A 13,661-nucleotide genomic window follows, 5' to 3' on the forward strand; every position below is an offset into this window, starting at 1 on the left:
GCTGATTTGATTGGAGAGAGCTGAATAGCACCTATGAAATAATTTACTTAATCATAGAATCATTGAATCACCAAGGTTGGAAAAGATCTCCAGGATTTTCCAGTCCAACTGTCCACCGGCTACCCTCTAAGCCATGTCCCTCAGTACAACATCTAAACAGTTACTGAATACCTCCAATTAGGAATTCAGAGTAACTAAGGCATGGGCTGAAAGCATTCACACCACCAAGAAGTCTTGATATTTTAACGGAGATCAAATATTTAACAAAAAGATCATAGTTTAACGTTTTGTTTTGCTGTTCCTATGACCAAATTTGTCACAATACTATGAAAATCATGGGGAGACTTTAGAACTTTTATGTGAATTCTTTCAGTGGATTCCCAGCTCCTTTGTATCTGGTAGAATTAGCACCCTTTAAGAAGAAAACTGATGAACTCCAGTTCCATTAGCTGCCCTGCATCATGCCAATCTAGTAGCCCTGTTTGGTGAGGACAGAACATCCAGGATCTAAGCTACAGCTCTTTTTAGTTTTTCATCATTTTCTGGAACTGAATATCAACTACCTTAGGCTGAATTTGACAGGGAGGGGTAGAAACATATTTTGTATCTCCTAATTCTTGTTATCTTTGCAATAGCTGTCAGTTTTAGTTTGTTCATCGATCATTCGGTAGAACAAGAGCAAGAAGATGAAGGACCAATCACCCCTTGATGTTGTTAACAAGCTTGCTAGGCTTTGACAATTTGAATGAGAGAGATCTCCTGAAATTATGAGTGAAATTTTAAATGTCTCATAGAACCATTCCACAAATTTCTTTGCTGTCAAATGAACACTTGCGGTAACATTCATTTTTTTTGCTTGATTCAGCACTCTCCTGTCATCAGATCGATCAGATTTTTGGAAACATCTCTTTTATTGTGGACATGCTCGGTAACATTAACACAATCATTAACAGTCAATTTACCTGCTGATGCTACTCTGGCATGGCGTATCAGTACTGTCATTTGTGTGCATATAGTCAAATAGCAGGATAGTTTTAATAAAGTGGACTGAGCTGCTGTGTTTCCCTATTGGTTTTACCACCTGATTCAAGCTAACAATATTTTACAAAAAATTCGATATGTGTTCTCTTTCCTGCCACTGACTGAGTGGCCCATGTGGATTTTAAGTAAGTGCTTTATTCCCACAAGAACAAATACCCCAGAGGCATGCCTTTGTAATGGTTTTTACTACAGTCATACTCCGGCCTCAAGCAAACATTTTGCAAAGGGTATCTGTTCAGTCTTGACCCAGAAAAGAGACCTGTGCAGCAGGCAGTACCACCAGGGCTCTTAAGAAAGAGATGCAGCTCAGGCCTACTGCCTGCCAGTAGTAGCTGCTGCAGACCTCATGCCTGTCGTGCTTGGCAAAGTCCATCACCCAAAGTATAGTGCCCGGAGTTTTGTCCACTTTTTGCTGTGACAGATGTTTTCCAGCAGCTTTTGTTAGGGCTTCTCGAATTCTGTTTTTCAAGGTACATCAAGGCACGTTTAATTTCTTCCCATACAGGTTTCTGCTGAGGAGAATGTAAGCCACCTTTGCTCAGTTGACCACAAATCCATTTTTAACATAAAATTTTGGTTTCACAACATAGATGTGTGTGTGTGGTGCCAAAAGCATTTTTTTATATGAGTAACAGCCACGATAGATTTGATTCAAACATAACAGGTATCTGTTTCTGAGCCAGAAGTCAAAAACAGATGTAACCATGCAGTTTATGGCTAACTAGGCAATCCATCAGCACACAGGCTTTGGCTCAGCAAAACATTTTGAGTACCAGCTTAACTTTAAGTGTATGTTTATATACGTAGATTTCAGTGGGGCAAGCACTTGTGCCTAGAGCTATATGTGATTAAGTGCATCACTGAAAGAGTGTCATTAGGAAAAAAAAAAAAAAAAGTAACTGTAGGAATTTGTCTAGGGATAAATGTAACAACAGCTCTGCCTTGGTTGGCTCTGTTTCTTTTTGGCGAAGGACATTGTAAGCAAGATCTTTTTACTCTGCAATATTGATGGCATACCTTCATGCATATATGATAGCACATTCTTAGCATATTACACAGCTTAAAGCTGATCTTTTCAACAACTGTGATGGTGTTTTTCCAGTTTTACTCCTCAGAGTCTTCTAATAATAATAATCCCAATCCTGTGTGTTCAAGCTATTTAAGGAAGAGGAACGTACACGGTGTCCTCATTTCTTATTCTGTTCTTCTCTGCTGCCCTTCATTGTCTGTATTCTTTTCCACGCTCAGGAGTGAGCCTGCTTTCTGACAGAGTTTCAGAATATTCCTCTGTCACACAGTCTTCTGCTTTGAGCTCTTTTGTTCTAATACTCTTGACATTTAAGCTTGGGCACTTTAAAGGTTCTTTCTCTTTACTTTCTTCTATGATTTATTGATTACTTCCAGCTTCTGTTTTCCTAAGTGCATTTCTTTTCATGTTTTCTCACCCTTCCCACTTTTTGCTGTTTCATCTCTTGATGCAAATAATGCTTCACAATTCTGATTTTAAAGCCACCACCACACAAGCTTTTCTCCCATTGGTTTGGCATAGCAATGCTTTTTTTTTTTTTTTTACACACAGAGGCCCAAAGGCATTGTAAATGATTACAGGAGTCATTGTTGCTGATGAATGTATCACGGCCACACATTTACAAAGAGCCTGCTGAGCCGCATTGTCCTTGCTAGTGGTCCTGGCAGAAGTCATAGGCACTACTCACAGATCAAGGGGCTGCTCCGTGTGGGAAAGTGACACTGGGACTCAAGTCAGCATTGTAAGCAGTGGAGCCCCCTTCCTAAAAGCTGAGCTCAGCTGGCCCCTCAAGCCTCACTTACTACCAGTGTAATTCTGAAAATGCCAGATGGAAGAGCTGAGAATGGCAACACATTACCACTCTGCGGTCAAACCCTGTGCACGGTGTCGCATAGCCTTCCTTCTCTGTCTCCTCCGTTCTAAAGGGAAAGGATACATGTCTGTCTCATAAATACCTATGCTCCCATCCTAGACTGAGGAGCATGGTGTGCCTTTTCACCTCTTCTCCATGCTCAAGGTTGAACAAGGATTTGTTGCTGTATGGGTCCTACAGCAAGATGCAAAAATCCAGATAGAGTCAGTTGAAAGTTTGCACATGGGGCGATAAGGGGCAAATTAACCCAAGGTAACATCTTGAGTCTCTGAAGAGCAGTGCTGCGTATGGCTGTACACTTCTGCTACCCACACCTCCAGCCCAACCACGGAGAGTCTAAAGAGTAGATTGTAAGCAATACTTGCATATAAAGCTTGCATATAAAGCATGCTGTAGTCAATTAGCTAGTGATTTTTCTGTCAGTCAGGATTGTCTGCATATGAAGATATCAAGGAAACAGAAAATGATTGAACTCAGCTGAAAATGTGCCTTCTGCATGTGTTCCAAAGTAAATAAGGATGTTTTACTAGCAAAAAAGAACATTGCTCTTTACATTTTACCATTTCAATACAGATGAAGAATTAAATTGCCAATAAAATTTTATGAGAAAGGAAACTCTTGTTAGAAGTTTTATCTCAGAGTATTGATTTTGCTACTGTGAAGAAAATTGCTCTCTAAAAGTTAATAAATAAGAGTGAGCAAGGATAGACTTTGAATTGTTTGATTTAATTTAAAATCATCTAACATAAAACGTTGGTAAGGTTATGTTTTAGAGGAAATAGGTATCTTGCTGTTCTTCCCACATTCATCTCTGCTATTTAAATGGTCACAAGATGGTCTTAGGCGTATCTTAGTCAATTAACACCATTTCATATTAGCCTGTGAATAAATATGACTAAACTATTGGCCCCAGTTTTTCTATGAGAATATATGATGCACATACCAGAATGGCATGAGTGTGGTTCATTTTACATACAGCACACCACAGGGGTCTGTTGTCCTTGAGGCTTGTGCTAGGTTTTACTTTACATTAAAAACTCAGCCAAAAAATGATTCAGCCTGATTTCTAAACAGTAATAGCTGGGCTTTCACTAATGCCAGAAATTTGACAGTTATGCTTCTGGTAAGAAAATGGGTTTTCCAAATAATAAATATGGATATGAAAGACTGCCACTGTTTTTGTACACATATATGTACGCACATGTATGTTACGCTCAAGAGTGTTGTACCCGTGTACTTGCCTTTATTCTAGAAAATCACAGTGATGTCTTTTGATGAATCTGAAACTGAATTGTGTTGGTTCCTTTTTCTTTTTAGAAGTGGGAGTAATATTATTGGCTAAGAAATATTTTGGAGAGAGCATGATTTTCTCCCCTCTGAATCTACAAACAGGACAAAACACATTAAAAAAAAAGTCAAAATATGCCAAGGTGATCTGTATAAGATGAATTTTAACTTCTTCACAGAAGTTGTGAGTTTGATTCTTCCAGGTTGCCTGGAGAGTTACTCTGAAGCATCCGGAGATATGCTTCCTTTTCCCAGGACTCCCACATGATCCATGGGATGCAGTGCTCTGCCAGCTCCTGGGGCACAGCCCAAGCAAGGGATTCTGCTCTGGACCCCTGTATGGAAGAGTGATGCTCTGACATGGGTTTTAACGGTGTTATCCTCAGATGAATTCAGTTGAGGCAAGCTCAGGAGCTAATAAGCACAAGTAAATCTCCCAGTGAATGACCCGGTAGTTTGTGTGTGTGTGTGTAGTGTGTCCTTCTTTACTATTTAATTTTATTTCAGGAGTGGCCACTGTCTTGTGCTGTTGTGGCTTTGTTTTATAATCTCCTCACGGATGCATGCCAGCTGCTGGATACTCAGGAGAAGACAGTCACTTGGGCACTTTCCCTTAAGCCATGTCCCCAAGTAAGTTCTCACAGACAGAAAAGAAATTCAGGACAACAAAAGATATCACTGAAAAGGTTCCTTTAGAATAAAAATTTGGTGGAGATTAAAATGGGGCAAAAGTTCAAAGGAGAACGAGCCACTGCCAAGCAAGCAAGAATCTTGGCAAAAAAAGGAAGGAAAAGAAACATTGGTTTAAAAGGCAAGTAACCATGGCAAGGCAACAGCTCAATGCTAGAATCTGGTTAAGAAGTAATATCACACAGAGCTGTGATTGTTTATTCAAGGCTTGCCCATGAGAGAACAGTTGTCTCCAATGAGTGTTCTCACAGCTTGAATCCAAAATTATAACTGCATTTTTTAAGGCATCCAGCACTTCTTCACAACCCATTTGCCGTCAGACAAAAGAAAAAGAAAATACGTTTATTCTTAGTGTCCCTTGTGTGTTTAAGGCACAGCTTTACATATGGAAAGGCATTTCGTGTCAGCTGTTGGACCGGTATCATTCTATTCTGCAGCAGTTGCCAATGGAAACTGTTGATACATTTTCAGTACCTTTTCCAAGTATCAGAAACTGGGAGCAACATGGACATGTTTGCGAAGGGCTTTGAAGGGTGAGAGGTTTTGCATATCTGCAGTTGCAATACAAAGCACATAATAGACTGTAGGAGCTAACAGTTGTGGAATTAAGTTTAGGCATGAAATAAAAATAATGGCAGCTTTGGTACAAGTAATCATTTACTAAAGATGCATTTTGGCTACTGGCAAACTCACAGCATATGTGCACATCCATACACCTGCTTAAGTTGTGCACCTGTTGTCCTACAAATAAATCAAAAGGGAAAAATTGAAGCTTCCAATATTCCACTATAAATAAAAGATGATTAATGTCATTATAGGGACAAACAGGTATTGGCAGCACACAGAAAGAATGGAAGATTGTCATCTCATTTGTGCTTTTGTTTCCACATCTAGATGAGCTTGGAATACATATACAGTGCTAGAGGGCACAGCTGCAGCCTAACAGATGATAGAGAGCAGGTCAAAATCATCTCTCATCGTAAGTCAAAAGGAGCTCAACCATTTCAGAGCTTTTCATGGAAATGAGCAGAACTTTTTCCAAAAAATTGGATGAATTCATCCCTTACGCCATTTTATTGCTCAGATAATCTTCAGCTAAACTAAGACACCATGGTCTGTATGAAGTTTGTGTGGAGAGCAGACAGGTAGGTCTTAGCACTTTAGGAAACAATACTGACTTCTCAGATATTCTTTGGAGACCTACAGTTCTCTTTTTTGGAGTAATCATGCATGTCCTTAAAAAGGATCTTCCAGGATAAAATCTAATTTAACGTATTTCATAGAGTCATAGAACCATTAAGGTTGGAAAGATCACTGAATTCATCTAGTCCAACCATCAACCCATGCCTGTGACCACTCTAGACCATGTCACTCAGTGTGACATCTACCCTTTTCTTGAAAACCTCCAGGGATGGTGACTCTACCACCTCCCTGGGAGGTTTGTTCCAATACCTCACCATGCTTCTGAGAAGAAATCTTTTTAAACATCCAATATCTGAACCACCCCTGGCACAACTTGAGATCATTACCTCTCATCCTATCACTAGTCAGTCGTTTGGGAAAAGAGTCCAGTGTCCACCTTACTATAACCTCCTTTCAGGTAGTTTTAGAGAGATGAGTTCTCCCCTGAGCCCCCCCTTCTGCATTTTGTAGAATCATGTACACAGGCAATGGACAGTTTTGAAACTTGCTGGAGTCTTTGGTCTCTTCAAGTCAGTAGGGCACGTGAAAATCACTGTGTAAACAACTTCAGTGTTCCTTGTTTACTCACAACCTAACTAGAATCTAGGTAATAGAAGGATTATATCTTTGACCTTGGCTACATCAGAATTGGCTATACTGGCTACCAAGGTGATTAAATTATCTTTGTTCTTAAAGTAGAGGGTTGGATTTTAGAGGGTAAAGCTAAATCATTTCCTTTTCACCTCTCCTTCCAACAAATGCATGTCTTTGCTATCTGCCAAATTGCCTTACCTGGGATCAAGCTCTCCAGAATGCTGAGAAAGGCAGTCAAGAAAATCAACTTTATATCAGTGTCACCCCTTGTTTTATGGGGCAAGTTCTGAGGTACAATTTATATCAGTGTGTCCCATAAATACTACAGAATCTGAAGAGTGTTTTCTCCCACTCTTGAGTAAATGTGACATACATTAGGGAGAGATAGCTCCGTTGCTGAAAGATAGATGGTTCTGTGCCTAATATGACTTCATTTTGTCTATACCTTTACCTTTCCAAAGAGTGTATCTCCAAGTCCCCAGCTGCCACTCTATCATGCCAAACTACTACAGCACTTTACAGAGATGTGCAGTCTTCTGTTCCATTTGTTTCCCATCTAAAATGAAATCACTCTGAACAGGAATCCTCCTTCAGACTTTTCATGTTGAGAAATCATAACCTTGCTTTTTAATGCTCTGGATCCCACTCATGCTTTACACTGTGGCAGTCTCTTATTGTCGAACCCTGTCTTTGCATCCCTGGCACATCAGTGGGGCTGCATGGAAGAAGAATATTTGGCACACTGTTTTTAGCAATAGTTAGCTCTTCAGGAGCACAGAGGATTCACATTGATTTTTATTATTAAATATTGAATCAGGAGTGCAGAGCACAAAGGGGCCACATCTCACAGAATCCTAGAATGGTTTGGGTTGGAAGGGAGCTTAATCCCTATCACCATCAGCATCATAAAGTCACAGTACTTGATGCTATGTTAGCAAATATTGCTTTCATTTGAATTATTTCATTTGATATTCCAACTCATCCCATTCACTCTTTCTTTTTGGCATGAGCAGATGGAGAACTGGGAATTAAAAGAGAAAATTTCCTGGCATTATGTTCCAGTGATGGTAATGCTTCAGCAAGGAAGGACTGTGTTTTACTGCTGGCTAAAACATGTCAAGTCACTTGATAGCAAGATCATACAATTTGGTCCTCAAGCATGAGAAGATGGAATGTCCTCACGGGAAGAGTCTGAAAATTGGATTCCTCAGATACTTTAGTTCCTCAACTTCAACAAGTCTTCTCCAGACATGAACAAACATACAGAGATTTTTATTTAAAATATATGTAATTTGTCAGATATGGGAAAATGTCCACAAAAATGACAAAGAAGACACATAGTAGCATTTTGAAAGCAGATGTCTATTTCCAGGTAGCAGAATGTTAAATCATCTTAATGAAGGTTCTAGGATGTTTTTTCTTTTTCCTAAACAAACAATTTTCCTTGATTTTGGCCTGAATTTCTAGAAAAAGAGTGAAATATTGTAGTTGAGATTTTCCCATATGCTTCGGTTTGGGTGGTAAGAGGAAATGAAAAACAGTCTGTTCAATAATTCAGTTCAAACAGTTAAACAGTCATAAAGTTATGAACAAAAGCAAGTAAGGTATTGCAGTAGAAACTGCAGCTGGTGTGCCCTCTAAAGCAGAGCTATCCCCTGCACAGAACAGATATCCATGTCTGCGGTATGGTCTGCAGAATAGCCCTGTCTGATAGAGACATTAGAGGCTGCAGGGAAGGTTCTGGCTGCTGCTTTATGAGAAGAAAAAAAACAAAACAGCCAAGAGTCAGACTTTGGGTGTGGGCAATATGATATTGCAAAAAGTGAATGAGATGCTTCCTCTGAGCCTTGGATGAACTAAAGAATCTGAGGTGACATAAGAAGTAGAGACTTGGCAGTGTCCATAAGCATCTTGATATTCAGCCCTGCCATAGACAATGAGTTAAACCTTTATATGCAATGAGTAGGATTTTCAGGAGCATCAGAATTTCTCCACCAAATTGATTCCTGAGTAAATTCAAAAAGGTTGAAAGTGTGAATCAACTGGGAGAAGCTGCAGTATTGCCTGTGTTAAGAGAGATCACACATATTCCACATGAGAGTGTCAGTTTTCTCCTGCTAAATAGTATGCTGCCAAGGTAGTATGTGCTTCCTTATATCTATCTCTGAAAAGGTAGATTGCCATTAGGTAACACAAGTCTGACAATTCCTTTATGCTTAGATCAGTAGTAGACTGAAGACAGGGATTACAAGATTATCTTTGAGGTTCCTTCCAACCCAGGCCATTCTATGACTATGACATAGACTAAAGTCTTGTCAGGGTCATGAACTAACCCACATAGATTATTATTTTCTTTTTTAGAGTTCTTGAGTTTGCTGTGTTATCAGTCAGTGTAATCAGCCAGCAGGCTCTCATTTTGTCTTTGAAGAATGCAGTCTTTCAGATGATGCAAACAGTGTTAGGAACTTCACATAGTTGTGGGATAACATCTTTACAATAGAATGTCTATGCTTAGTGCAAATGCAAACAAATTCCCATAGTTGGGTAGGGACAAAGAACTAAGGAAGTGCTAGTATGGAAACACTGCTCCAGGACAATTGCCAGGGAAGCTTACAAATACTGTCTGGAGTCTATGTAGAGCTGAGAGAGGATAAAACATGATGGTACATGACAGCACGCTGTACAAAATGTCCAAGAGAAAAACAAATGAGCAAAGACAAAAGTGAAAAGAGAGGCTGGAATAAAAGAACTGTCAGAGAAAAGAGCAGCAGGCAGCAGCAAGGTGGCAGAGGCATGGCACTTAATAAAAAATAAAGAGATGAAAGTGTCCAGGAGGGAAATATTTTAGCACTGTAGCAGGATAAACTTGCAGCTAAACTCTACTTCCTAGGCCAGAAGTAAGCCCTCATGCTTCACACAACAAACAAAGCTCTGGTAGCACCTCTTATGACAGCTCACCCAGCTTTCTCTATGTAACCATCCTTTTTTTATGTACCAGGAGGAGGGTGCTTGGGAGCATTCCCGTGGGACAAAAGTCCAGGCTGGGGATGTAACTTGAGGCATTTCTTGGTACTCTTCAAATGTTTAACCTCCACTTGTTTGGTGTTTTTCCCCCTGTTGTGGCAAGGAGATTGCTCATGTCACCAGTCAGAGATAAGGCTCACAGTCCTGGGCTGAAGCTGTAGGTCGAATCCACACCAATGTTCATAATGTCATAACAGCACCAATGGGCATGAAAAGTTCTAAGTTCTTCACTTCTTTCTTTCTCTGAAAGGTTTGGTGAGTAAGGTCTAGAAACAAGAATGAGGTGTAGGGGTGAGGGAGGAGATGTAGAAGGGGATGGTCAGAAGAAACAACTTATTTCATACAGATGTGCTGTGCACATTTCATGACTCATCAGGAAGTGAATCTGCATTGGAAACTGAAAAGCAAAGGAAAAGACATGGCAGGTTTTCATTTGGATTCACAATGACTTTTCTTAGTCTTTTTGGTCTTGGCTTCCTGCAGTGAAGGGACTGGTCAAGGCATTTTTACTTAATTAAGTAACTGTTCCAGCTAAAGCTGTTAGTAATAAGCAAGCTGTCTGGCTTACGTGAGTGGGGATCAGTCAGCTGGTTTGCCAGTTCAGATGTGCTGAACTCCGGATGGTAGCAGTTGTTCCGATCAGATGTTGCAGCGGTGGCGTCTGCAAGCTTGGAAATCTTGGCGTAGTTTTCCTTGGCCATGGGTCTGTGTCGTATGAAAGTAGGACAAGTCCTCATTAAGGAGTTTCCTTGGAAGTGTCTGCAGAGACCAGGAAAGTATAGATATAAAGAAGAAAATTCTACAAACTGATCAACTTGCTGCTCGCAAAGTAAGTCATCACAGCTCTGTCACAGAAACAAGGGGTCATCCCATGCTGGATCTCTAAGCACCTTCTGATAAAGGGAAAGAAGGTGCCTGACATTATTTGCCATTACTGTTTGGCTTCTGTGGGAGTCCCTTCATGCTCTAAGAAGTCATTATAACAAGGGTCTGTGATCATGACACTTCATGCAATGAGCAAAGATGCAGAATTTCAAGAAAAATATATAGGAAAAAGAATTCATCTTCCTTAGGGAAAGCTGAGTATGGATACCCATAACCAATCAGTGGTGAAAACCCACCTTTGCAAGAGAAGTTTGAGTTGGATTTTTTACTCTTTACTTTCAGAGGACCCTATATGAATATGTACATCCATATACATAGGATAGATAAAATGAAAGATCTGTATGGTTTCAGATTTTCCTCATTCTTTCTATGCCTCTCTCTTGCCCTGACATTCTCTCACTGTTCTTCAGCTTCCTGGTGACCAGCTCTAGTTAAATATGAAATATGGTATTCACTATGGGGAAAATGGTGGGGAAGAGAAGAAAGTTACAGGTGATTTACAAGAGCTTAGATGCTGAGGACTATACTGTGATCTAAACTGGCTTTGTCAATAAAAATCTATGCAACTGTTTTTGTCAAATAGGGAATAATTCCAGATTTGAGGTTCTTTGTTCCTGAAATGCAGATGAATGTATTACACTCTCTCCCCCTCCCGCCTCCACTCAGACCCAAAAGTGTATTCAAAACTGGCAACTGCCATGATATTTTTTTGTTCTTCATTCATAAACAATATTGCTAATATTGACTCAGAAAGAGAAAAGATGATAGTAAATACAGTGTTTTGTCAAATCAACCCTCCTCTTCCCCTCTGGCTTTCCATTTTAAACTACTTGGACCCAATTTCATTGAGAGTAAATCTCTGAGCCTAAACAAAGACCAAAAAGCAACTCTAATCTCTTCACTCTCAGAATAGGATTGCAGATGTCTAGAGTGGAGGGCCCATGCCCTGGTGCCCATCTCACAACAGGTAAAGCTGCCTTACTGTGGGAGCTAAGTGAGAGGGCAATGGGGGGACACAGCACCTCCCTGTGGCATCCTGTTTTGACAGGTGGTCTTAGCCTCTGAATCCTACAACTGTGTAGGTGGGACCATCCTGTCCCTGTGTCCCCGTGCCAACATCAGGGTTGGGTTCAGCTGCTGTGTGGAGGCGTTGAGCTAGCAGTCATCTCAGTAGAATCACAGAGTCGTAGGATTGCCAAGGTTGAAAAAGACTTTTTAAGTAAGATTGTCTAGTCCAACCATTCATCTACCACCAGTATTGCCCAGTAATACCTCCAGGAACAGTGATTCCATCACTAGCAGGGCAGCTCATTCCAGCACCTTACCACTCTTTCAGAGAAGAATTTTTTCCTAGCAACCAAACTGAACTTCCCCTTCTGCAAATTGAGGCCGTTCCCTCTCATCCTATCACCAGAAACCTGGAAGAAGAGGATGACTCCCAGCTTGCCACAGCCTCCTTTCAGGTAGTTGTAGAGAGCTGTAAGATCTCCCCTGAGCCTTCTCTTTTCCAGACTAAACAATCCCATTTCCCTCAGCCATTCCTCATAAGACTTGTGCTCCAGACCCCTCACCAGCTTTGCTACCCTTCTCTTGATACTAGAAAAGGCTCCAGGGACTCAACATCTTTCTTGTAGTGAGGGGTCCAAAAGCGAACACAACACTTGAGGTGTAGCCTCACCAGAGCAGGGTGTTAAACACATCCCTAGTCCTGCTGGTAACACTCTTTCCAGTACAAGCCAGGATGTCATTATTTCTGATAGAAACCAGGATGCCACTGGCCTTCTTGGCCACCTGAGCACACTGCTTGTTCATGTTCAAATGTTGACCAACACCCCCAGGTCTTTTTCCTTTGCACAGTCTTCCAAACACTCTGCCCCAAACCTGTAGTGTTGCCTGGAGTTGCTGTGACCAAAATGCAGGACTTGGTACTTGGTTTTGTTGAACTTCATCCCGCTGGTCTCAGCTGAGTGATTCAGCCTGTCCAGATCCCTCTGGAGGGCCTTCTCACCCTCAGGCAAGTTAACACTTCCTCCCAACGTGGTGTCATTTTCAAACTTACTGAAGGTGCTTTCAATCCCCTTGTCCAGGTGATCAATGAAGATAGTAAATAGGACAGGCCCCAGTACCAACCCCGAGCAACACCACTCATGACAGATTGCCAGCTAGACTTAACCTCAGTCACCGCCACTCTCTGGGCCTGGCTTTCCAACCAGTTTTTTGCTCAGCAAAGAATGTACCTGTCCAAGCCATGGGCTGCTGGCTTCTCGAGGAGAATGCTGTGGGGAACAGTGTCAAAGGCTTTGCTGAAGTCTAGGTAAACTATGTCAACAGTTCCCACATTCTAAATCATTCTGGTCTAGTTCTCTCTCCCTCACACAATAAACAGATTGATAGATCAAGATTTAATTAAAAATGATCAGCTACTGCAAGGACAAGCTTTTTTTTTTTTCCCACTTTTTTTTTTTTTTTTTCCCCCTAGGCACTCAGTTTACATGTTTACTGTGCTAAAAACAGTTACGAGCAATCTGGATAGCCCTCTGTTAGCTGTGATGAAAACATTCTTCAGCATCTTTGATGGTGCCTGCCACTGACGAGCCTGAGAAACATTGTAGTTAAATGGAGAATGCGCCTGGCTTTCTAAAAATCATATAGTGAAGACCTGATACTGTCTTGCTCCTGGTGTCAGTGCTGGTGCATCACCCCTGGCAGGGATGCTGGCTGGCACTCGTGTTCCTTTGGGGATTCCCATGGACACCACCACTATGTGCCCAGTTTCGCACAGCCTCACCACATGCCTCTCAGAGATCTGGTGAGAGACACAGATGTGGCTGGCCCAGTGCTCCCCACTGGGGCTTGATGCTCCTGGGGGTCACAGCCACATGCAGCAGGGGTAATGGCATACATAATGCTTTACGATGCATGGCCATCAGTGAGCCTAGGCACACAAAAACAAGCCTGCATCCAGCACAGTGCTGCAGCCACAGCTAGTTCCCCTCAGATCATGCCACCCTTCAGGGCATATCAATGTGCCAGCAGCAGCAGCTATGAAAACCCCTT

At 41.3% G+C, this 13,661-nt stretch overlaps 1 long non-coding RNA gene across 6 annotated transcripts in view; it reads right to left on the reverse strand.

Moving 5' to 3' along the window:
* Positions 1-6,929: 6,929 nt before the first annotated feature.
* The window catches only part of LOC107309719, a 259,412-nt gene continuing 252,680 nt past the window's right edge, over positions 6,930-13,661 (reverse strand). For 5 of the 6 annotated variants that reach the window (XR_004306127.1, XR_004306123.1, XR_004306125.1 and 2 more), the window contains one exon: positions 6,930-10,478. This is a non-coding gene — a long non-coding RNA (uncharacterized LOC107309719). The remainder of the gene's footprint in view (positions 10,479-13,661) is intronic. The other variant, XR_004306126.1, reaches the window with a different exon arrangement.

The sequence above is a fragment of the Coturnix japonica genome, chromosome 2 (assembly GCF_001577835.2).
Source record: "Coturnix japonica isolate 7356 chromosome 2, Coturnix japonica 2.1, whole genome shotgun sequence".
Lineage (NCBI taxonomy): Eukaryota > Metazoa > Chordata > Aves > Galliformes > Phasianidae > Coturnix > Coturnix japonica.